This window comes from Pongo abelii, chromosome 18, assembly GCF_028885655.2.
Source record: "Pongo abelii isolate AG06213 chromosome 18, NHGRI_mPonAbe1-v2.0_pri, whole genome shotgun sequence".
Taxonomy (NCBI): Eukaryota; Metazoa; Chordata; class Mammalia; order Primates; family Hominidae; genus Pongo; species Pongo abelii.
In genome coordinates, this window is record NC_072003.2 from 52,239,335 (window position 1) to 52,264,840 (window position 25,506).

At 41.0% G+C, this 25,506-nt stretch overlaps 1 protein-coding gene across 3 annotated transcripts in view; it reads right to left on the reverse strand.

The window, feature by feature from the left end:
• Positions 1–25,506, reverse strand: part of CHD9NB (CHD9 neighbor) — an 86,954-nt gene that overhangs the window by 16,519 nt on the left and 44,929 nt on the right. For 2 of the 3 annotated variants that reach the window (XR_008514577.2, XR_010137771.1), the window contains exons 1-2: positions 4,831–7,562; positions 2,545–2,663 (exon numbers count right to left, since the gene is read on the reverse strand). The gene's annotated coding sequence lies outside the window, so the exon portion shown is untranslated. Of the gene's footprint in view, positions 1–2,544; positions 2,664–4,830; positions 7,563–25,506 lie in introns of those variants that run through there. The other variant, XR_010137769.1, reaches the window with a different exon arrangement.

A 25,506-nucleotide genomic window follows, 5' to 3' on the forward strand; every position in this document is an offset into this window, starting at 1 on the left:
TGGGTCATCTGTTGATAATTGTGGATATTGTGTGCTAGGTTCATGGGAGTTCATTACACTACTCTACTTTTGTAAATGTTACCTTTCATAATGAAAGGTAAAAATAGCCTGATCTAACATATCCATAATTTCATAAAAGACATATGAGCACTCTAAACATCGGGAGGCCATAAAGTACCATCCATTATAGTGAATAAGTTTAACCTGGTGAAGCACTATAGTGTACTTATTTTTGTTTTGCTATTTCACTGTCAATCCACAGAAATTCATTTTGATCTGTTCAGGAATAATCTGTGTGGGCATGGGGTCAAATAGTCAGCTTACTCTTAAATGATTCAGAAAAAAAAGTTATATGAATTGTACTTCCAATTCATTGTAAGTTTATGGTGTGTGTGTGTGTGTGTGTGTGTGTGTAGCAGATCTGGGGTTGAATCTTGTGCTTTTCGTATACACATTCACATTACTATGTATGTTACATAACCTGCCTGCATCCTCAGTTTCTTTACCTGAAAAGTAGGTTTAATAATATATACTTCGGCCAAGGGTGGTGGCTCATGCCTGTAATCTCAGTACTTTGGGAGGCCAAGGCAAGAGGATCACTTAAGGCCAGGAGTTCAAGACCAGTCTGGGCAACATAGCAAGACCCCATCACATCAAAAAAAAATTGTAATTAGTTGGGTGTGGTGGCACACACCTGTAGTCCTAGTTACTTGGGAGGCTGAGGCAGGAGGATCACTTGAGCCCAGGAGTTTGAGGCTACAGTGAGCTATGATCATGTCACTGTACTCCAGCCTGGGTGACAGAGAGAGATCCTGTCTCTAAAAAAAATAATAAAATAATAATATGTACTTCACACAGTTTAAGAATTAAGTAAAACAAGAACTCCTTTTGCACAACGTGTACATCCTACATTTTGCTCTGTTGCCCAGGCTGAAGTGCACTAGTGTGATCAAAGCTCACTGCAACCTCATTCCAGGCTCAAGTGATCCTCCCACCTCAGCCTCCCAAAGTGCTGGGATTACAAGTGTGCATCACTATGTCAGGCCATTGTCTTTTTTTAAAAGCTTAAGTTTTGGCCAGGTGCAGTGGCTCATGCCTGTAATCCCAGCACTCTGGGAGGCCGAGGTGGGTGGATCACCTGAGGTCAGGAGTTCAAGACCAGCATGGCCAACATGGCCAAACCCCATCTCTACTAAAAAATACAAAAATTAGCTGGGCATGGAGGCACATGCCTATAATCCCAGCTACTCTGGAGGCCAGGGCTGGACAATCACTTGAACCCAGGAGGTGGAGGTTGCCATAAGCCGAGATCGCACCACGCACTCCAGCCTGGGCGACAGAGTGAGACTCCATCTCAAAAAAATAAATAAATAGATAAATAAATAAAGCTTGAGTTTTGAATGCATTTACTGCACAATTGATGGTAGAAGCATGAATTGGTACGACCCCTACAAAGGACAATTTTGCAATACCTTCTCAAATTATACACACCTTTGCCTATGGCCCAACAATCCCAGTTCCAGAAATTTATTCTGTAACAATCTTGCATACATGTGAAATGACAAATGCACAAGGTATTCATTGTAGTATCTTGCTTTTAATTACAAACACTGGAAACACCTTTAATGTTCATCTATAGACTAATTAAATTACGCTATCTTCATACAATGCAGCTGTGAGAAAGAACCAGGAAATTGTGTACTAATATGAAAAGATCCCACTGGGCAGAGCGGCTCACGCCTGTAATCCCAGCACTTTGGAAAGCCGAGGCAGGCAGATCACCTGAGGTTGGGAGTTTGAGACCAGCCTGACCAGCACGGAGAAACCCCGTCTCCACTAAAAGTACAGAAATTAGCCGGGCATGGTGGTGCATGCCTGTAATCCTAGCTACTCAGGAGGCTGAGGCAGGAGAATCACTTGAACCCGGGAGGCGAGGTTGCGGTGAGCCGAGATCGCACCATTGCACTCCAGCCTGGGCAATAAGAGCGAGACTCCTTCTCAAAAAAAAAAAAAAGAAAAGAAAAGACCCCTAATATAAATTGTTTAGTGAAATACATAGGATGTACAACATGTATATAATTTGCTAATTTAGGGTTACAAAAAGGAAGGAAAAATAAGAATATGTATTTGTTTAAATAAAATGTAAGAACATGTAATAAACTAATAAAAGAGGTTCTTGTTTTTGTTGTTTGATTTTAAGAAATGGGAACTTGGGAGATGATGACTAAGGTTGAGACATTTTGCTATATAGTTATTTATGTTTTTATTTTAAATTGCATAAATGCATTCAAAACTTAAGCTTAAAAAAAAAAGGCCTAGCATGGTGACTCACACCTGTAATCCTAGCACTTTGGGAAGCTGAGGTGGGAGAGTCCCTAGAGCCCAGGAATGAGGCTGCAGTGAGCTATGATCATGCTACTGCACTTCAGCCTGGGCAACACAGCAAGACCCTGTCTCAAAAAACAAAAAAAAAAGACAATGTGTGTAAAAAGAACATTCATGGCACATGGTACAAAAATAAATGGAAGTCATTATGATACTTACTCTTACTGCCATCATCTTAATAGCATTATCCTGTCAACCTGTACTGTCCAATACAGGGGCCACCCAGCCAGATGTCACTATTCAGCATCTGAAATGCGGCCAGTCCAAATAAAGATGTGCTGTCAGGGAAAAACACATCCCCAGTATTGAATACTTGGATGAAAAAACTGTAAAATATCACAGAAGCCATTTTTACATTGATTACATGTTTAACTGAAAATATTTTTGGTAGAATAATAACTACAATATTATTACAATTAATTTCACCTGTTTCTTTTTACTTTTTTTAATGTGCCCACTAGAAAATGCTAAATTGCCTGTGAGGCTCACTATGTGGCTTGTACTGCATTTCTATTAGACAGTACTGCCTTTTTCCATCACATACTGGAACTCATACATGAGAGATACTTCATCTATATTTGTTAAGGCAGTGAGTGAATAAATATCCTGTAACAATCTTATAGTGTTTGATAAGAACACACAGAAGATTTAGTGCTGTTCAGATTGCTTCTTTTTTTTTTTTTTTTTTTTTTTAAGATGGAATCTCACTCTGTCGCCCAGGCTGGAGTGCAGTGGCCCAATCTCAGCTCACTGAAACCTCCGCCTCCCTGGCTCAAGCAATTCTCCTGCCTCAGCCCCCCACCCCCCACCTGGAGTAGCTGGAACTACAAGCTCCCACAACCACGCCTAATTTTTGTATTTTTAGTAGAGACAGGGTTTCATTATGTTGGCCAGGCTGTTCTTGAACTCCTGGCATGATGTGATCCGCCCGCCTTGGCCTCCCAAAGTGCTGGGATTACAGGCATGAGCCACCACACTCGGTACAGATTGCTTCTTTACATTACCCATGAAACTGGAACCAAATTCTCCTCTTTGTCAGGGCCACCTAGTTGCTGTCATCATAGGTATACATATGCAACTTTAACAAATTTCAATGTTCTCTCAATTACAATCAGCAATTACCCAGTATGAAGCTTACGTGTTCACTTCTTTCACACCGGATTGTTTGGAGTTGTTGAAACACAGCTGCCAGTAGAAAATGTTTACCTTCCTCTAGAGGTTTGTGAAAGCAGAAAGCACTTGCAGAATCCCCTCCAGAAAAATATTTTATTGTTCAGTTCAGAAAATGAATCCATCTTATAAAACTCACAGTCACCACACACATTACCACACTGCAGAGTCACATGGTGTAGAAGAAAGAACACCAGCTTTGGAGTCAGATCTGAATTCAAATTTGGGCTCTGTATTAGTTTGCTAGGGCTGCTGGAACAAAGTACCACAAATTCAGTGGCTTAGACAACAAAAATGTATTGTCTCCCAGTGCTGGAGGTTAGAAGCTCAAAATCACCGGGTACAGTGGCTCACACTTATAATCCCAACACTTTGGGAGGACCAGGCAGGAGGCCCACCCAAGGCCAAGAGTTCAAGACCAGCCTAGGCAACATAGCAAGACCTCATCTCTACAAAAAAATTTTTTTTTTAATTAGCCAGGCATGGTGGTGTGCACCTGCAGTCCCAGCTACTTGAGAGGTTGAGGTGAAAGGATCACTTGAACTCAAGAGTTTGACATTACCATGAGCTATGATCACACCACTACACCCCAGCCTGGGCGACAGAGAGAGGCCCTATCTCTAAAAAAAATTTAAATAAAATTTAAAACTTAAAAAGAAGTTCAAAATCAAGATGTTGGTGGGTTGGTTCCTTCTGAGGGCTATGAGGGAAGATTCTGTTCTAGGCCTTTCTCCTTAGCTCACCAATGACCATCTTCTTCCTGTGTCTCTCCACATCATCTTCCCCCATGCATGTCTGTTTCCAAATTTCCCCTCTTTATGAAGACACCAGTAACATTAGATTAGGACTCATATTTAATGACTTCATTTTAACTTGATTACGTCTGTAAAGACCCTGTCTCCACATAAGGGCACATTCTGAGGTCCTGGGGGTTAGAACTTCAACACATGAATTGGGAAACACCATTCAGCCCATAGTAGTCTCCATCCTTACCAGCTGGGTGACCTCACTAAACTTCTCTGAGCCTCAGTTTCTTCGTCTGTAGAATGAGGATAATAATAGGTTCCTGCTAAACTTGCATTGAGAATGGGAGATTATATATGTAAAGCAGTTAGTTAAGCGGATAACCCTAGGACTGCTGGTGTCATCTTCACCACCACTTGGAGACTTCCTGTTTGAAAATGAAGCCAACTGCACTCCAACCTGGGCAATAGAGAGAGACCCCGTCTCAAAAAAAAAAAGAAAGAGAATTTTGCCGGGCATGGTGGCTCATACCTGTAATCCCAGCACTTTGGGAGGCTGAGGCGGGTGGATCATGAGGTCAGGAGATGGAGACCATCCTGGCTAACACGGTGAAACCCCATCTCTACTAAAAAATACCAAAAAATTAGCTGGACGTGGTGGAGGCACCTGTAGTCCCAGCTACTCAGAAGGCTGAGGCAGGAGAATGGCGTGAACCCGGGAGGTGGAGCTTGCAGTGAGCCAAGCTTGTGCCACTGCACTCCAGCCTGGGCAACAGAGAGAGACTCCGTCTAAAGAATAAGAGAGAGAGAACTTACAAAGTAGCTATTATGCCCATTTCACAGGTATAGGAGCAGCCTAGATTACTTAGCAGAAAAGCAAGTATTGTATATCATCATACCTTTCTGACTACAAAGAGCATCTTGCCCCATTATTAAACCCTGCTGATCTCAGGGCATTGTGGCAGCTTCCTGAAACAGAAGCTTTGTTGTGAGTATCCAAAGCATTCTGAAAACACCCTGAAAGATACAAAATGCTCTACAAATGCAAGACACCGTATAAAACCAAAAATGGACTTCTCAGATCATTATGTAGCATCCCTATTGGAACTGGTGACCCTTAAATTCTCTCACAGGCCTGAAATTCTATTATTCTATAGGCATAAAGTATATAACTCTAAAGAAAAATCCTGTAACCTATTAAATCCTGCTTCTCCAGGATACTTTCACTTGTAAGCAACAATGATTTCAACAATAGAAGGGATTTATCAGCTCCTATAATGAAAAGATCTAAAAGTAGATTGTAGCCAGGCACGGTGGCTCACATCTGTAATCCTAGGACTTTGTGGGGACAAAGCAGAAGGATTGCTTGAGCTCAGCAGTTCAAGACCAGCCTGGGCAACATGGCAAGACCCTGCCTCTACAAAAAAAATTAAAAATGAGCTGAGTGTGGTGGCATGTACCTGTGGTCCCAGCTACTTGGAAGGCTGAGGCAGGAGGATCACTTGAGCCCAAGAGGTTGTGGCAACAATGAGCTGTGATCATGCCACTGCACTTCAGCCTGGGTGACAGAGTGAGACGCTGTCTCAGAAACAAATTAATTAAGTAATTAATTAAAAGTGAATTTCCACCAAGATCCAGTTTCCTTCTGTCTCTCAGTTCTGCTTTCTACAGTTCAATTTCATCCTAAGACTAGGTTTCCTGTCTGTTTGCAGGCTGCAAACCTGCCTCTTCATACACAACCAAATTTTTTTAAAAAGTCTTTTCCCAGAATCCCCTGAAAGCATCCTGAGATTCATTCTGATTGGACAGTGTTAGGTAACATGCTCACCTCTGTACCAATCACTATGAAATGAAAATCAGGATGAAATGTAGTGGTTGGCTTAGTGGGTCATGTACTATACCAGGGGAACCTAGCAAGGAGCCTTTGACATCAAAATTGCCAAGTAGAAATGAGGGGCTGTTAGAAAGAGGGAAGGAAAAGATGCTCAAAAAGCATTCAACATGTGTCTACTGTGTCTCTTTGTGTCCCTATGTGTCCACTATGAAGCCTTTAGGTTTTAGCCCTTCCTATCCCACATATCTGATTTGCAACTGGTTTGGAGCTTCCAGAACACCCTGATCCAGCCCCTAATTAGCTCGATTGCACCATATTTTACCATCTAGATTTCTGTTCACTGAGCACATCAATCCTCCACTTACTTATTTATGATTCAAATTAGTAAGACCCTTTCAATAGCTTAAATCTCTCCACTGAACAAGCTTGTCTGTTATCTGGAAATATATGGTCACATGAACTTATTCAAAACACAACATTTTCTCATTATAATGAGACATGATTATTAATGGCAGAGTGCCCATCAGAAATGAAACTAATCCTTCATTTTGTTCAAAATAAATGTGCTCAAAAAGGTACAGAGACAGTAAAATTAATTTCAGAGTAATCAATTCCTGCATTCTAAATGAACATAATTATGTAATCATTAAATTATTTAATGGGCTTCATTAAGCTTATTTCTGGCTTGGGTGTCACATTTTTTATCCCAATTAGCTCAAGTGCTAAAATTAATTCTTTATTACTGGTAAGAGCACTAATCCAAGTCAGGATGAACATAGCTGGGGTCTGCTCAGCTCAACCTGGAGACCAAGATAGGTCGCCCTCACCCTAACAATGGGGTTCACAGTGTCAGTACAAATATAGCCAACCAAGGTTCGAAGAAATAGCACAGACAGATACATGGCAAATGTCTGATCTGTTTCCAATCAAACAGGACACTGCTGGATTCAACTGGGTGTCCCATAGAAAGCCTATTAAAAAAAAGACTCCCCCAGAGGAAACCTACATGGAAGCCACATCAATGCTGTCACCAAGAATGGGCCTAAGCATTATTTAGAACAGGAGAAATCTGGGTGTCTCACAAACCTGTGTTCAAATCTCAGTTTTGCTAGTAGTAAACTATGGGATCCAAAGCAGTTTATGCAACCTCTCTGAGCCTCTGTTTCCTCATCTGTAAATGGGGATGATGAAGTAAGTAATTATTTCTGAGTTGTTTGCACGGATTAGCAATAATGTGAGACCAATGGCATAGAATAGAGAACCCAGAAATAAGGCCACACACCTACAACCATCTGATCTTTGACAAAGCTGACCAAAGAATGCAATGGGGAAAGGACTCCCTATTCAATAAATGGTACTGGGATAACTGGCTAGCCATATGCAGAAGACTGACACTGCACCCCTTCCTGACACCAGATACAAAAATTAACTCAAGATGGATTAAAGACTTAAATAGTCTTATAGTTTTAAGACTATTTAAAACTATTAAAGATTTAAATAGTTTTATAGTTTTAGTAAAAGCTAAAACTGTAAAACCCTGGAAGACAAAACCATTCTGGACATAGGAAATGGCAAAGATTTAATGATAAAGATTTAATGATAAAGACACCAAAAGCAATAGCAAAAAAGCAAAATTTGACCAATGGGATCTAATTGAACTTAAGAGCTTCTGCACAGCAAAAGAAACTATCAACAGAGTAAACAGACAATTTAGAGAATGAGAGAAAAATTTTGCAAACTATGCATCTGACAAAGGTTTGATATCCAGCATCTATAAGAAACTTAAACAAATTTACAGGAGGAAAACAAACAACCCCATTAAAAATGGGCAAAGGACATAAACAGACACTTCTCAAAAAGAGACATACGTGCAGCCAACAAGCGTATTAAGAAAAGTTCAATATCACTGATTATTAGAGAAATGCAAATGAAAACCACAGTGAGATACCATCTCACACTAGTCAGAATGGCTATTACTAAAAAGCCAAAAAATAGATGCTGGTGAGGTTGCGGGGAAAAGGGAATGCTTCTACACTGTTGACGGCAGTGTAAATTAATTCAACCATTGTGGAAAGCAGTGTGGCGGTCCTTCAAAAAGCTGAAAACAGAACCACCATTCAACCCAGCATACCCTTTGGGTATATATCCAAAGGAATATAAGTCATTCTGCCATAAAAACATATGCACACAAAATGTACATTGGAGCACTATTCACAATAGCAAAGGCATGGAATCAACCTAAATGCCCATCAATGGAAGATCAGATAAAGAAAATGTGGTACAGCTATACCTTGGAATACTATGCAGCCATAAAAAATGAGACTATGTCCTTTTCAGGAACATGAATGGAGCCGGAGGCCATTATCCTTAGCAAACTAATGCATGAACAGAAAACCAAATACTGCATGTTCTCACTTGTAAGTGGGAGCTAAATGATGAGAACACATGGACACAAAGAAGGGAACAACAGATACTGGCGCCTGCTTGAGGGTGGAGAGTGGGAGGAGGGAAAGGATCAGAAAAAACAACTATTGGGTACTAGGCTTAGTACCTGGGTGACAAAATAATCTGTGCAACAAAGCCCTGTGACACAAGCTGACTATAGAACAAACCTGCACATGTGCCCCTGAACCTAAAATAAAAGTTTAAAAAGTAAAAAAGCTTTTGAAAGGATTAGCAATAATGTGTAGGGTGTCTGGCATATAGTGTTCACTCAACAAGTGATAGTTGTTATTATTCTTGTGATCACAATCAGATATCCACAGATTTAATCTTCACAGATGCTAAGACTAAGACACAGACTAACTTTTTCAGTATGATAAACCCCATAAATAGCAAGGGAGTCTAAGTGGCAGTGTTGTAAAAGAAGAGATATTCTCCCCGCAAAAAAAGAAATTCTCTTAAAAAGACATTATAGGTGTGAGCACAGTGGCTCACACCTGTAACCCCAACACTTTGGGACGCCCAGGCCGGAGAGGATCACTTGAGCCCAGAAATTTGAGATCATCCTGGGCAACATAGGGAGACCCCTGTCTCTACGAAAATTGTTTTTAAAAAATTAGCTGGACATGGTTGTACAAGCCTGTAGTCCCAGCTACCTGGGAGGTTGAGATGGGAGGATCACTTGAGCCCAAGGGGTAGAAGCTGCAGTGAGCTATGATCACACCACTGCACTCCAGCCTGAGCAGCAGAGTGAGACCCAGTCTCAAAAAAAAAAAAAAAAAAGAGAAGACATTATATAACAGAGGTTTTATAACTTCAAAAGGAGAGAAACTGTAGAGCTTGAACATGGGGTGTACAACAACCAATGAGCAGATAAAGAAAATGTGGCACATATAACACCATGGAATACTATGCGGCCATAAAAAAGAATGAAATAATGTCTTTTGCAGCAACTTGGGTGGAGCTGGAGGCCATTATTCTAAGTGAAGTAACCCAGGAATAGAAAAACCAAATACTGCATGTTCTCACTTATAAGTGGGAGCTAAGCTATGAGTACACAAAGGCATACAGAGTGGTATAATGAACACTAGAGACTCAGAATGGGGAGGGTGAGAGGGGGTTGAGGGATAAAAAACTAGATATTGAGTACAATGTGCACTACTCGGGTGACAGGTGCACTAAAATCTTAGACTTCACCACCATACAATTCATCCATGTAACCAGAACTACTCGTACTCTCAAAAGCTATTGAAATTTTTAAAAATTAAAAAAAAATCAAATACCACGTGTTCTCACTTTAAGTGGGACCTAAACACTGAGTACATATGGACAAACAGATGGCAACAGTAGACACCAGGGACTGCAAAAGGGAGGAGGATGGGAGGTGCAAGCATTGAAAGATTATCCATCAGGCGATATAGTGAAGCCATCTCTACTAAAAATATAAAAATTGGCTGGCCATGGTGGCAGGTGCCTGTAATCCCAGCTACTCGGGAGGCTGAGGCAGGAGAATTGCTTGAACCCAGGAGGTGGAGGTTGCAGTGAGCCAAGATCATGCCACTAAACTCCAGCCTGGGCAACAGAGTGAGACTCCATCTCAAAAAAAAAAAGAAAGAAAGAAAGAGAAAGAAAGAATTACCCATCAGACACAATGTTCACATTTGGGCAATGGGTACACAAGAAGCCCAGCCCAGTCCCCACCAGTGCGCAATATACCCATGTAACAAACATGCAATGTACCCCTAATTTTAAAATAAAACAAGTTAAAAAAAAAAAAGAATATGGGGTCTAGAGGCAAACTGCCTGTATTCAAATAAAACAACCAATTTCTAGCCACGCGACTTGGGACAAGAAAATTTCTCAAAGCCTTGATTATCTCATCTAAAATTGAGGATGATAATAGAACTGAGTTGTGATTACTAAATTATATAATATATAGAAAGAGCAACTTACAGTAAACAATACATGTTCTCCATTACAATTACTGTTAATTATTAATAGCAGTAGTAACAAAATGCAGGACACTATCAGACATGTTTCCTAGACTTTAAGAAAATAGAGATTTTAAAATTCAGACAGAAAGATATATTTGATTCATTAATGTAAGCCCTAAAACAAGCTTTTTCATTCATTGAACAAACATTTTTTGGCACCCATTATGTGTCAGACACGGAATTTACATGTGTCACAGGAGAAATATTGCAGAATTTTTCAAGCTTATTGCACTAAATGGCCTTTTATACCAACTAAGTTAGAAAATGTTTCCTAACATGCTCTCAGGAGGTGGTGACAGAAAAAGGTCATGGGGACACTTTCTGGGTGAGAAGCTACCTTCCCTGTTCATACATCAGATCAGCTCCCAGCTCACAGTTAGAAATGCAAATGTGGGGCTCAGTGTCACAGCCAGCGTGGCCTTTCAGTAACTTGACATAGCCACACCAGGGACCAAGCGCCTCTGTGTTCCAGAACAGGCTTTGTTTGTCTTTCCATATTACATCCATTATGGATGTCTAACATTGAAGGGATCCTTCAAAATTAAAATCGCACATAGAAGCTTAAAAAGCAGTAGTTGACCTCTTCTTTCTCTCTCTTTCTTTGTTTTTCTTTTTCTTATTCTTTTTTTTACTATTTTTTGTTTGTATGTTTTTCTTTTTTTTAGACTGTCTCGCTCATGTCTCCCAGGCTGGAGTGCAGTGGTGCAATCTCGGCTCACTGCAACCTCTGCCTCCCAGGTTCAAGTAATTCTCCTGCCTCAACCGCCTGAGTAGTTGGGACTACAGGTGCACACCACCACACCCAGCTAATTTTTGTATTTGTAGTAGAGACAGGGTTTCACCATATTGGCCAGGCTGATCTCAAACTCCTGACCTCAGGTGATCCACCCACCTCAGCCTCCCAAAATGTTTGGATTACAGGCGTGACCCACTGCCCCCCGGCCCTTTTTTTAATGTTTTAAGAGCCAGAGCTGCTGTTGGAATTCAAATGAGATTCCCTGAATTAAATCAGATGTAGATCTCAGATGGGCTGGTCCATCCTCATTCATCCTCATACTTGGGAGAAGAGCAAGGGCCAGACAGACCTTACCTCACACAGGCTAACCCCTCCACTAACGCCTCTGAGTTCTGAAAGAAAGCTCTTGACCTGGGTTGCCAACAGTCACAGCTACCAACATTAATTAAACAAACATTCTTTAGCAAAGCAGGCACTAAGCACTTCATCCAATGCATTCCGGATCTTGATGAAGTCCCAGGTTTCTGACCTTTCAGGTGCTCTAATCTTTCCCTGTATGAAAGTTTATTCAAAGCAGATTAGAGCAAGATTTTACAAATTGTTGGTTAGAATCATTATGATCAGAAACCTCTTAGACCAGTGGCTGGACACAGGACTGACGAGGGATCCAGTTCCAGTTCAGGTGCCATCCCTAAAGGTGCAAGCTACAAACCTCGCCAAGTTCATGCAAAAGAGAGGAATGACTCTGAGCTACATATTTTAGCCCAAACTGCATATCTGAAGCTCAGATTGAACATTCAGCAAACTAATTAACAGTCACTAGATTTGCCAATAAAAATCCATTTTTGATACCGTGTGCTAATTAGCAAATCTTTTACTGGTGATCTAGAAAAGCAAGAAGAAATATTGCATCAGCCACCTCTGTCTGGAGTCTGGTTCCATGTGATAGAGTGGTAGCCATTCACTGCAGAGTGTACATGCTGCTCATGTGTCACCTGACCACCAAGTACACTAACTGGCACATGCCTTCTCTCCCACTAATCATGCTAAGGTATTTTGAGGCCCGGCGCAGTGGCTCATGCCTGTAATCTCATCACTGTGGGAGCCCAAGGCGGGCGGATCACTTGAGGCCAGGAGATCGAGACCATCCTGGCCAACAAGTTGAAACCCCAACTCTACTAAAAATACAAAAATTAGCCAGGCATGGTGGCATGTGCCTGTAGTCCCAGCTACTCAGGAGACTGAGGCAGGAGAATCACCTGAGCCCAGGAGGTGGAGGTTGCAGTAAGCCAAGATCATGCCACTGCACTACAGTCTGAGCGACAGAGCGAGACTGTCTCAAAAAAAAAAGAGAGAGAACAAATGAACGCCCTCACTCAAGCCCTTTTTAAGGGTCCTAATTCCATGCATAAGGGAATCACCCTCAATGACATAATCACCTCCGAAAGGCCTCACCACTTAATACTATCACAGTGGCAATTAAGTTTCAAGGCATGAATTTGGGGTGACACATTCAGACCTTAGGACTGGATCACTCAGAATTAGAATACTGTGGTTTTTTTCTCCTTTTCCATTTTTGTATGTAGATATTCTGGCTGCTGGGTGCAGTGGCTCACGCCTGTAATCCCAACACTTTGGGAGGCTGAAGCAGGCAGATCACGAGGTCTGGAGTTTGAGACCAGCCTCACCAACATGGTGAAACCCCACCCCTACTAAAAATACAAAAATTAGCCAGGCATAGTGGCAGGTGCCTGTAATCCTAGCTAATCGAGAGGCTGAAGCAGGAGAATCGCTTGAAATCGGAAGGCGGAGGTTGCAGTGAGCCAAGATTGAGCCACTCCACTCCAGCCTGGGCAACAAGAGCGTAACTCTGTCTTAAAAAAAAAAAAAAAAAAAAAAAAAACTCTGGCTTATTTTAGACCTGTTCTTATTTGTGCATTTTTTGGTTTTCAGTAAAAAAAAAAAAAAAAAACTCCATTGGAGATACTGGCATGTGCCTTTAATTTAAAAATTACATAGATTGCCACTTTTTAAAGTATGGCTGGACATGGTGGCTCACACCTGTAATTCCAACACTTAGAGAGGCTGAGGCAGGAGAATCACTTGAGCCCAGCAGTTCAAAACCAACCTGGGCAACAAAAGTGAGACCCATCTCTATAAATAAATAAATAAATAAATAAAAATTAATTAGCCAAGTATGGTGACATGTACCTGTTTTCCCAGCCACTTGGGAGGCTGAGGCAGGAGGATCATTTGAGCCCAGATGATCAAGGCTGCAGTGAGACATGATTGTGCCACTGCACTCCAACATGGGTGACAGAGTGAGACCCAGTCTCAGAAAAGAATAATAATGCAATAAAGTATGAGAATCTGACAAATTACACGTGACGCTGAAACTCCCACTAACATTTCACCTAACAATCAGTAAATTTTTAATGATGCTGTTAGTATCGATTTGGTGAGACCGAGACTCCAACAGAGCCTAATATAAAGCAATATAAATTTTTTGGAAGGCACTTTAGAAATACATATCAACAGCCTTTGGCAAAAAGTTTATATCCTTTGATTCAGTAAATTCACACCTTTTAATCTATCTCAGAAAATGTTTAGAAATGTAAGTAAAGATTGGTCTATGGACATGTTCATCACGCTCATTGATAATCATAACAAATTAGAAATATTTCAAATATCCAGTAATAGGGAATTTGGTAAAAAAAAAAAAAAAATACATGGCACATAATAGAGTCATGTGCACTCATTAAAATCATGTGATTTTTTTGGCTGGACACGGTGGCTCACGCCTGTAATCCCAGCACTTGGGAGGCTGAGGCAGGTGGATCACCTAAGGTCAGGAGTTTGAGACTAGCCTGGCCAACATGGTGAAACCCCGTTTCCACTAAAAAAAATACAAAAAAATTAGCCTGGCATGGTGGCACACGCCTGTAATCCCAGCTACTTGCGAGGCTGAAGCAGGAGAATCACTCGAACCCAGGAGGTGAAGGTTGCAGTGAGCCGAGATCATGCCACTGCACTCCAATCTGGGCAACAGAGCAAGAATCTGTCTCAAAAAAATAAAATAAAAAAAAAATCCTGGTGTTTTGTTTTGTTTGTTTTGTTTTTGTTTTGAGACGGATTCTCCCTCTGTCACCCAGGATGGAGTGCACTGGCACAATCTCGGCTTACTGCAAGTTCCACCTCCCAGGTTCACACCATTCTCCTGCCTCAGCCTCCCGAGTAGCTGGGACTGCAGGCGCCTGCCACCATGCCCTGCTAATTTTTTGTGTGTTTTTAGTAGAGACGGGGTTTCACCGTGTTAGCCAGGATGGTCTCGATCTCCTGACTTTGTGATCCGTCTGCCTCGGCCTCCCAAAGTGCTGTGATTACAGGCGTGAGCCACCGCACCCAGCCAAAAACATCCTGTTTTTTAAAAAATTTATGACGCAAGAAAAATGGTCATGAGATTTTTATATGAAAAAATCAACACATAAAACTACAAACATGGCATGATTCCCATTTTGTACTAATAATTTGCATATACATTGTTTACATAATTTTTTTGAATATCGATAGAAAATATACCAAAACGTTAACAGTGACCAATCTGGAATTATTGGTGAACTCTATTTTCTTCTTATGCTGCTCTGTATTTTCCAAATTGTCTCCCATGACCATGCATTCTATCATTTTATATATATTATGTTTGTACGTGTGTACGCATGTGTGTGTATCCTATCATCTTTAAATGTTCATCTCCTTTGATGAAATAATTCTAGGTCAAAAAACACATCCTAAAAAAATAAATAAGAGATACAGACAAAACTTTATGCTTCCCAAAGTCTTATATTGTGTTATTATGAACAAATAATATTGTGCTGTGGATAAATTGTACAGACATTTTTATTAACAGAGGACTCTGACTAAATAGAAAACCAGATGATAGAGAATAAGTGATTTCTTCACAAGACTAATGAATTTGCTGAAACATATAAAAATTATACACCTTAGAACTCACTGAGGCCTCAGAGATCATCTACTCCAGTGGTTTCAAACATTTTTTAACCACAGAATCCTTCCTTTAAATAAAATCTTAGGAGAATCTTCAGTACATAAAACTGACATCACAGTGGCTGCTCTGATTGAAGTGAGAAAGGCAGATCTGGGACTCCACCCATTAGATCTCTGCTCCGAGGAACCAAGGAGATCTGTGGAATACTGTTTGAAAACTTTCAAAGACTGGGCAACATAGTGAGATCTCGTCTCTGCAAAAAAAAAGAAAAATAGCTGGGCGCAATGGCTTGTTCTGGTAGTCCCAGCTGCCAGAGAGGTTGAGCCGGAAGGATCACCTGAGCCCAGAAGTTCAAGGCTGCAGTGCACTGTGATTGCACCACTGCACTCCAGCCTGGGTGACAAAGTGAGATCCTGTCTCAAAAAGAAAAAAGAAAACCATTTGAGGCAAGATAATTTATTGATCCACTCAACTGAATTTATATTGTTTAATTTTTTTTTCTGTTTGACTATTTCAAGCAGATAGGAAGAAACGTGCTTCAGGAGGAGTTGATGTTGGAAAGCACAAAGCTGAAGTTGCCTGAAAGATGCTTTTCCCCCTGGACTTTGTAAAAGGCCCCTTGATGAGGTTGCACCAAGTGTAGCAAGAGGAAAGTACCAGGCCTTAAGCTGATAAGCAACTTCAGCAAAGTCTCAGGATACAAATCAATGTGCAAAAATCACAAGCATTCTTATACACCAGTAACAGACAGAGAGCCAAATCATGAGTGAACTCTCATTCACAATTGCTTCAAAGAGAATAAAATAAAATCTGACTTACAAGGGATGTGAAGGACCTCTTCAAGGAAAACTACAAACCACTGCTCAAGGAAATAAAAGAGGACAAAAACAAATGGAAGAACATTCCATGCTCATGGGGATAGGAAGAAACAATATTGTGAAAATGGCCATACTGCCCAAAGTAATTTATAGATTCAATGCCATCCCCATCAAGCTACCAATGACTTTCTTCACAAAATTGGAAAAAACTACTTTAAAGTTCATATGGAACCAAAAAAGAGCCCACATTGCCAAGTCAATCGTAAGCCAAAAGAACAAAGCTGGAGACATCATGCTACCTGACTTCAAACTATAACACAAGGCTACAGTAACCAAAACAGCATGGTACTGGTACCAAAACAGAGATATAGACCAATAGAACACAACAGAGCCTTCAGAAATAATACCACACATCTACAACAATCTGATATTTGACAAACCCGACAGAAACAAGCAATGGGGAAAGGAGTCCCTATTTAATAAATGGTGCTGGGAAAACTGGCTAGCCATATGCAGAAAGCTGAAACTGGATCCCTTCCTTACACCTTATACAAAAATTAATTCAAGATGGATTAAAGACTTAAATGTTAGACCTAAAACCATAAAAACCCTAGAAGAAAACCTAGGCAATACTATTAAGGACGTAAGTATGGACAAGGACTTCATGTCTAAAATACCAAAAGCAATGGCAACAAAAGCCAAAATTGACAAATGGGATCTAATTAAACTAAAGAGCTTCTGCACAGCAAAAGAAACTACCATCAGAGTGAACAGGCAACCTATAGAATGGGAGAAAATTTTTGCAATCTACTCATCTGACAAAGGGCTAATATCCAGAATCTACAAAGAACTCAAACAAATTTACAAGAAAAAAAAAGACCCCATCAAAAAGTGGGTGAAGGATATAAACAGACAGTTCTCAAGAGAAGACATTTATGCAGCCAACAGACACAAGAAAAAATGCTCATCATCACTGGCCATCAGAGAAACGCAAATCAAAACCACAATGAGATACCATCTCACACCAGTTAGAATGGCGATCGTTAAAAAGTCAGGAAACAACAGGTGTGGAGAGGGTGTGGAGAAATAGGAACACTTTTACACTGTTGGTGGGACTGTAAAATGGTTCAACCATTGTGGAAGACAGTGTGGCGATTCCTCAAGGATCTAGAACTAGAAACACCACTTGACCTAGTCATCCCATTACTGGGTATATACCCAAAGGATTATAAATCATGCTGCTATAAAGACACTGCACATGTATGTCTATTGTGGCATTATTCACAATAGCAAAGACTTGGAACTAACCCAAATGTCCATCAATGATAGAATGGATTAAGAAAATGTGGCACATATACACCATGGAATACTATGCAGCCATAAAAAAGGATGAGTTCATGTCCTTTGTAGGGACATGGATGAAGTTGGAAACCATCATTCTCAGCAAACTATCGCAAGGACAAAAAAACAAACACCGCATAGTCTCACTCACAGGTGGGAATTGAACAATGAGAACACTTGGACACAGGAAGGGGAACATCACACACCAGGGCCTGTCATGGGGTGGGGGTTGGGGGGAGGGATTGCATTAGGAGATATGCCTAATGTAAATGACGAATTAATGGGTGCAGCACACCAACATGGCACATGTATGCATATGTAACAAACCTGCACATTGTGCACATGTACCCTAGAACTTAAAGTATAATAACAAAAAAAAAGAAAACAAACAAAAAAGAAGTTAAAGGGAAGCCAGATTATACTTACCTACTATTTCATTCATTCATTCACTCGTTCATTTATTCATCCATTCACACTTGTTTTTTATTCATTTACTTATTTAATAAAAAATGTGTTTTGCATATCCTAAAAAAAAAAAGTTTCCTCCAGACTGGGGACAGGAGGGAAGTCAGTGGGTCCAGGGCCTCAGCCTCTGATTCCTGAGGTGGTTAAGCCTCAAGGAGGAAGGGCTATGAGATGCACCCAGGGTGCTGGGGCACTAGGCAGGGGCGTCATCAAAGCCAACAAAGTCCCCTAGCTACACACATGGCACCTAAAGGGGATCATATGGGCTGGGACAGAGACCAGTGGTGTGAAAACCTGAGCAGCCCACTTGATGTGTGTGCATTCTGGGAAGCCACAAGCTTGGAACAACGGGGAATGAGGAACGCTCCAACAAGCAGAGCAAATTTCCCCCCAGCAAGCAAGGCAGGGGCTCAGGGGCTCAGCAGCATCAGAATCAGATCAAGTTCTCAGATCAATTAAAAGAAAATCAAGGACATGGTGTTTTTGCACACGTGAAGTTAAGTACGGCATGATGAGTCCAACCTCTTGTATTACAGACGTGGGGGTTATTTCTTACCCAAGGTTCCATGCAGGGCAAGTCGGAGGGAGTGTCAGGCCTGGAACCATGCTCCCCTGATGCTCCACACTGGCTCAAGGAAGCTCATGAACAGGACAAGCATTTTTTAAAGGAAGGAAGGAGGAAAAATATGTGGTAGGCAGAACAAATCACCCTCCCCCCACCACCAGTAGCCATGTCCTGATCCTAAAACCTGTGACTCTTCTACCTTCTATGGCAAAAGAGACTTTGCAGCAATTCAGTCAAGCGTTTTGCGATGGAGAGATTATCCTGGATTATCTGGGTGAGCCCTATGTAAACACAGTGGTCCTTATGTGAGAAAGAGGGCGGCAGGAGCATCAGAGAAGTCAGAGTGATGGGAAGGGGATCCTGCGCCAAGGAATGGAGGTAGCCTCTAGAAGCTGCGAATGGCAAGGAGACAAATTCTCCCCTAGAACCTCCAGAATGGAACACGTTCCTGCAGACACCTTGACTGTTTTAGTCCAGTGAGAGTTCCCACCTACAGTACTGTAAGACAATAAATTTGTTTAGTTATAAGCCAGGAAGTTGGTGAGCGTTTGTTACAGCAGCAAGAGAAACCTGATACAGAAGGGAAGAGAAGGGGAGGGGAAGAAAAACCGGAGGGGAGGAAAATGAGGAAAGGGAAAAGTCGATCACCTCTCTCTGGGGTTCAGCAAATATGAGTCTCTCCAAGGTGAGGATTGCACGTTCCTAGCCCCCAGCCTGGAGCCTGTGCTCAGTTCATAGTAACCATTGGGTCCTTTGAATCAAGTATTAGCAAACATCTACACAGCCCTCCTGACTTTACCATATACTGTCCTAAGGGCTTTATTTACATTAACCAGTTTAGTCCTCACAACAATACTATGAGGTAGGTGCTATTATTATTCCTATGTTGCCGGTGAGGAAACTGAGGCAGTGAGATTCTCAGAAGCTTGTCCGAGATTTTGCAGTTATTAGGTGGCAAAGCCATGTTCAAACCCAAGCAATTCATATAATGTGTTGCTGTAAAGTCTGAACCAAGAACAGAAGAAGGAAATGAGGGAAAGGGGGAAAAGACAAAGTATTTTTTCCTCCAATGTTTCCCAGTGTCTGCCTGGTTTCCAGGGAAGTCTCCTTACTGGTCCCGATTCATCCAACAGGGCATGGAGTACACAGGGTAGACCTCTTAATTCCAAGGGCTCTACCACCACACCAGCCAGCATATGCTGCTTCATCCAGCTGCTTGCCAGAGACCGAAGAGACCCCAGCACCCAGCACTAATGAGCATGTAGAAATGGATGGGTCACATATAAGCCAATTACAGCTGGCAGCCAAGTTTGGGGAAATCACTTTCCCTGGAACCAATTGGGAGCCCGTTTTGGAGATAAAAGGGATAGCACGTTAGTCTCTGTGGTCAGAAGCAGCTTTCATGCATTTCACGGAGCAAAGGGAATCTGAAATGTTTGGAAATGGGAAAATGGGGTACAGCCAAATTGCTCAGTCAAGGCATTTAAAGGGTCTTTAGTGTGACAGTCCATGCAGGACCTAGTAGCTTATTCAAGCACACGGGTAGAAACTAACATCTGTCTGTCTAGAACATATGTGTGTTATCTTCCCTGCATGCTTCCACATGTATTTAATACTTTCATCATTAAAACATCCCATCATATACCTATGGAAGTGAGGGGTATGGAAAACCTGAACTACTAAAATTTCCAAATAAACTGAAATCTCATTATTTGCAATTAGTTAAATCTCCTTTTCCAAGTAAGCCTTTTAACCAGCATCCATTTCAGGAAGTTAAATACTAGGATCTTGGGAAAAAGTCTATGTCGCAAATCATGGAATCAGAAAATCTTATACTTGGAAGAAGTTTAGAGGTCACTGAATCTAACCTAAAGGTATAGCTAGACTAAAATGTTTTGGGGAAGCTTCAGGGAAAATCTGGTTCAGGACAAAATTTGGGGTTTTTTTGTCTGGGAACACAATGCCTGCCAGAAGCGGTCAAATGGCCTCTACTGGAATGCAACCAGTAACAGGGAGCTCACTACTAAAGATGATTTAATTCAATTCTGTGTTTCTGTAACCCAAAGAAGAAAAAAAGGCCTGTCTTATATTAGACCCACTTCTACCACCTTGAATATCTCTAATGAGGTCCTGACTCCATGAAGACTGATTGGCTTTCAGAGGTTGTCTCCAAGATGTGCCTTTAGCAACTCAGCAGACTCAAGCACAGCAGTGCAGCCATCAAAACACACAGGCGGCAACGCACAGTGGTTTGTTCCTATAGTCCCTGCTGCTTGGGAGATTGAGACAGGGGATCACTGGAGCCCAGGAGTTCAAGGCTGAAGTGAGCTACAATTGTGCCTCTTCTACACTCCAACCTGGGTAATAGAGCAAGACCCCACCTCTAAAAATTAAAATTTTAAAAAGAATACACAGAGACGCATGCATACTCACTCACATAATCTACTTACTGGCCTGACATCTCTGCAAATGACCAGCTCCATTATAATATCAAAAGAAGAGAAAGAGATTAAAAAAAGGAGGAAGAATAGAAAAAGGAAGGAAGAGAAGAAAGTGGGAAAGGAAGAAAAAGAATAGTGAGGAGGAAGAAGAAAAAAAGAAAAAGGAGAAGGAGAAGGAAAAAGAGATGGAATGGTGAGATGCAGTTTCATGGAACTGTGTGGGCTCTAGCTGTTTTGCCCTCTAGAAGGGGAAAGTTACGTCTGAAAGTGTTGTCACTGTCTGTAGACATTCAACTGAATACCTTTCAATCTTTTTTTTAAAAATCATTGTAGAAAGGTAAATGTTGAAAATATTTACAATATACTGCCAAGTGAAAGGAGGCTACAAAATATGTAGGGCATGATTTCATTTCTCATGATGTTGTTAATTACTATCTATAGACAAAATAGTATTTATCAATAAAGGTAGATTCATCTATATGTCTAGTGGCTGTCTCTGGGTGTATAACACAAAGATCTAAGTTATACACACACACAGAATCATGCCCCACACAAGGACATTTCAGTCAACAATAGACTGCATATACAATGGTGATCCCCTAAGATTTTTTTTTTACTGTACCTTTTCTTTTATTTATTTTTTTTAATTATTGAGATGGGGTCTCGCTCTGTCACTCAGGCTGAAATGCAGTGGCATGATCTCAGCTCACTGCCAACCTCTGCCACCTGGGTTCAAGCAATTCTAGTGTGCCTCAGCCTCCCAAGTAGCTGGGACTACAGGCACGCGCCACCATGCTTGGGTAATTTTTTTGTATTTTTAGTAGAGATGGTATTTCGCCATGCTGGCCAAGTTGTTCTCAGACGCCTGACCTCAGGTGATTGGCCCACCTTGGCCTCCCAAAGTGCTGGGATTACAGGTGTGAGCCACCGCACCTGGTCTACTGTACCTTTTCCATGCTTAGATACACAAATACTATTGTGTTACAATTGCCGACAGTATTCAGTACACTAACATGCTGCACAGTTTGTAGCCTAGGAGCAATAGACTATACCATATAGCCTAGGTATATAGTGGGCTCTACCATCTAGGTTTGTGTAAGTGCACTCTGTGATGTTCACACAATGATGAACTCACCTAATCACATTTCTCAGAATGTATCCCCATCATTAAGCAACATGGGACTGTATAAGCGTGTGTGTGTTTAGTATTACTGTTCTTTGTTTTCCACCTTTTCTGCATTGATTAGTATTACTTTTATAAACAACTTTTTAAAAACTAATTTAAAAATTGAGGCTGGGTACAGTAGCTCAGGCCTATAATCCCCAAAGAAAAAAAGAAAAAGGAGAAGGAGAAGGAAAAAGAGATGGAATGGTGATGCAGTTTCATGGAACTGTGTGGGCTCCAGCTGTTTTGCCCTCCAGAAGGGGGCTTTGAGAGGCCTAGGCAGGAGGATCACTTGAGGCTAGGAGTTCAAAAACAGCCTGAGCAACATAGTGAGACCACAACTCCACACACACACACACACACACACACACAAATTTTAATTGGCCAGATGTAGTGGCATGCACCCATAGTTCTAGCTACTCAGGAGGCTGAGGTGGGAGGATTGCTTGAGCCCTCTTTTGAGATCTCAATGAGCTGTCATTGTACCACTGCACTCCAACTTGAGCAACAGAGGGAGACCCTATCTCTAAATAAAATACAATAACAATAAAAAAGTATACTTAATACCTATCCAGTCTTGAGATTAAAACATTCTACACTTCCAGTCTATTTTCTAAGATTCTTTTGAAATGGAAAAGTGGAGTATGGCTGGTTGGTGTCATTTCTAGATAACTGTAGGATTTTAATGGTGCAAAAAGACTTCATGATGATCTAATTGATCTCTTTCATTAGAAACATTGGGAAATTGAGTCCTAAAAAGATAAAGAACTGGCTGAGCATGGTGGCTCATGCCTGTAATCCCAGCACTTTGGGAGGCCTAGGCAGGCAGATCACCTGAGGTCGGGAGTTCAAGAACAGCCTGACCAACATGGAGAAACCCCATCTCTACTAAAAATACAAAATTATCCCAGCATGGTGGTGCATGCCTGTAATCCCAGCTACTCGGGAGGCTGAGTCAGGAGAATTGCTTGAACCCGGGAGGCAGAGGTTGCAGTGAGCCAAGATCGTGCCATTGCACTCCAGCCTGGGCAACAAGAGCAAAATTCCATCTCAAAAAAAAAAAAAAAAAAGATGAATAACTTTAACCAAACTCACACAGCTACAGTGACTGGTGAGTCTCCTGTGAAGACTGTAAGTACACAAAGCCAAAATAATTCTTCCAAGAAATTTGTCAAAAATTGAAATAATTAGATATGTAGAAGAGATCGTCAGAGCACATCTTCCAGCTAGAGATGATGCCTAAAGTTTACAAATCTGCATACATCATTTGAACAAGAAAGCTAAAGCTGTGATGACCACATCTAAGCCCTCAGACCAGTGGTTGGTGTCATGGGATTTAGCCCTGGCCTGTTGAAAAGAGGCCATCTCACTGTAGCTAACATTGAAGCACCCCTCATGACATCCATGTTGTTAGACTGCTCAGCAGCCCCTTAGTGATGTAAGAACTTTCTGTAGGCGGCCAACAACAGGAATAGATCCAATATAATAACTGCTGTCTAGAAACTACCCTGAAGTTTGCCCCTTGAGCATCAAAGGAGAGACATCAAAGACAGGGGCTCCTAGCATGCTGACTTTCCCTAAAAAGCTGCAAGTCAAATCTACAGCACATGTATACACAGGTGAAATTGATCCATTTCAAAAATTGCTTTCTGATCAACAGCAACAATAAAATCGTAGTGATAGCATGTCAGAACTGGAAAGGGTCTTGAAAACCATCCAGCCCAAGTCTCCTGGTTTACAGATGAGGAAATTAAGGGTCCTTCAGTTCTTAGAGTACATGTCCCTAACCCTGCTCAATCCTATCCCCACAGAAGGATCAAACTCTGCTCTCTTCCTAGGCTATAAATGCCAAAAGACAGGGCCCATGTCTCTGTTGTTTGTCATAATGGATGGATGGATGGATGGATGAATTGGCTTTCCCAAGATTACAGAGCATGTTAACATCACAGCTCAGACTAGAATTCAAACCCTCTAATTACCATCCCAGTTATTCCCAATATTTCATAGTTTAACTTCATTTATGCTCAGGAACAGTGTGAAAAATATTGATAACTCCCTGTGTCAACATATTGACTTAAAAGAACTATTCGCTATTTCCAAAAATGAAATCTACCCTTAAAGGATAAATATTTGCCACTCACTGGATTTTCAAAAGAAATATACATTTATGCATTCATTTGACAGATACTTTCTGAGCACCTATTATATGCCAAGTTCTGTGCTAGGCACTTGCTACATTTTGTTGGGATATTAGGATTATACATGATGTTATTTTCATTTCTCTGTTTTCTAAACATTCAGTAATATAATATATTGCACTTCTAAATGAAAAATCTTCGAAAGAGCACTCCATATGCTCTGGAATTTTAAACTTTTTGGAATAATAACAATATCTTGGGAGTATTAAGACTTCCAAGTAACTACTTTGGAAGATAAAATTTATATTGATCTGTAAGTACTGGTTTGAGTATAGAAAATGGGTCTCATTATTTTAAACATATTTGCAATGTTCTGAGTGCACAGTGCAGCAGCAGCAAAACCCATTTCTTGCACTTGAAACCAGCCCTTCCACACTCCACAGAAAGTGCCTCTATCACAAGGTGCCTGCTTGAAGCCAACACAGAAGTGTTAGTGAGCATCACCGGGAACAGCAACTGTTGCCATTGGGGGGCCCCAAGCCATGGACAGAGTCATTCTTGTTCACAGAGATTCTGATAGCAGGAAAGAGCGTTCTTCAGTCAATGACGTGAGTAATAGATGAATAAATGTATAAATGAACAAGTGAATTTCAAGAAAATCAAAAGTAGTTGAAGGATGCCAGACAGGTCTCCTAACCCAATGGACTCCCCTAATCTCCTAAAAAACAATCTCTCCTTGCAGCTCTTCCTTGGCAACTGACATTCCACCATTATAGCCCCGTTACTATAGGGATTAGCAAACTACAGCCCACAGGCCAAATTCATCCCACTTTCTGCTTTGCAAATAAAGTTTTATCAAAACATAGCCACACCATTTATTTATTGTTTATGTCTATGGCTGTTTTCATGCTAAAAAGCAGAGTTGAGTACTCATGCCAGAGATCCTGTGGCCTACAAAGCTGAAAATATTTTCAAAATATTACCAAAAAAGTTTGCCAATCCCCTGCTTTATGTTTTTCCTTCTTTTTTTTTCCAGCTCCATTGAGGTATAATCGACAAATAAAAATTGTCTGTATTTAAAGTGTTTAGTGTAGAGTTTTGATATATGTGTACTTTTTATATTGATTAGCACAATCAAACTAATTACCATATTTATCACCTCACAGAGTTATCGTGTGTGTGTGTGTGTGTGTGTGTGTGTGTGTATGTGTGTGTATGGAATACTTAAGATCTACCCTCTTTGCAAATTTTGAGTATACAATA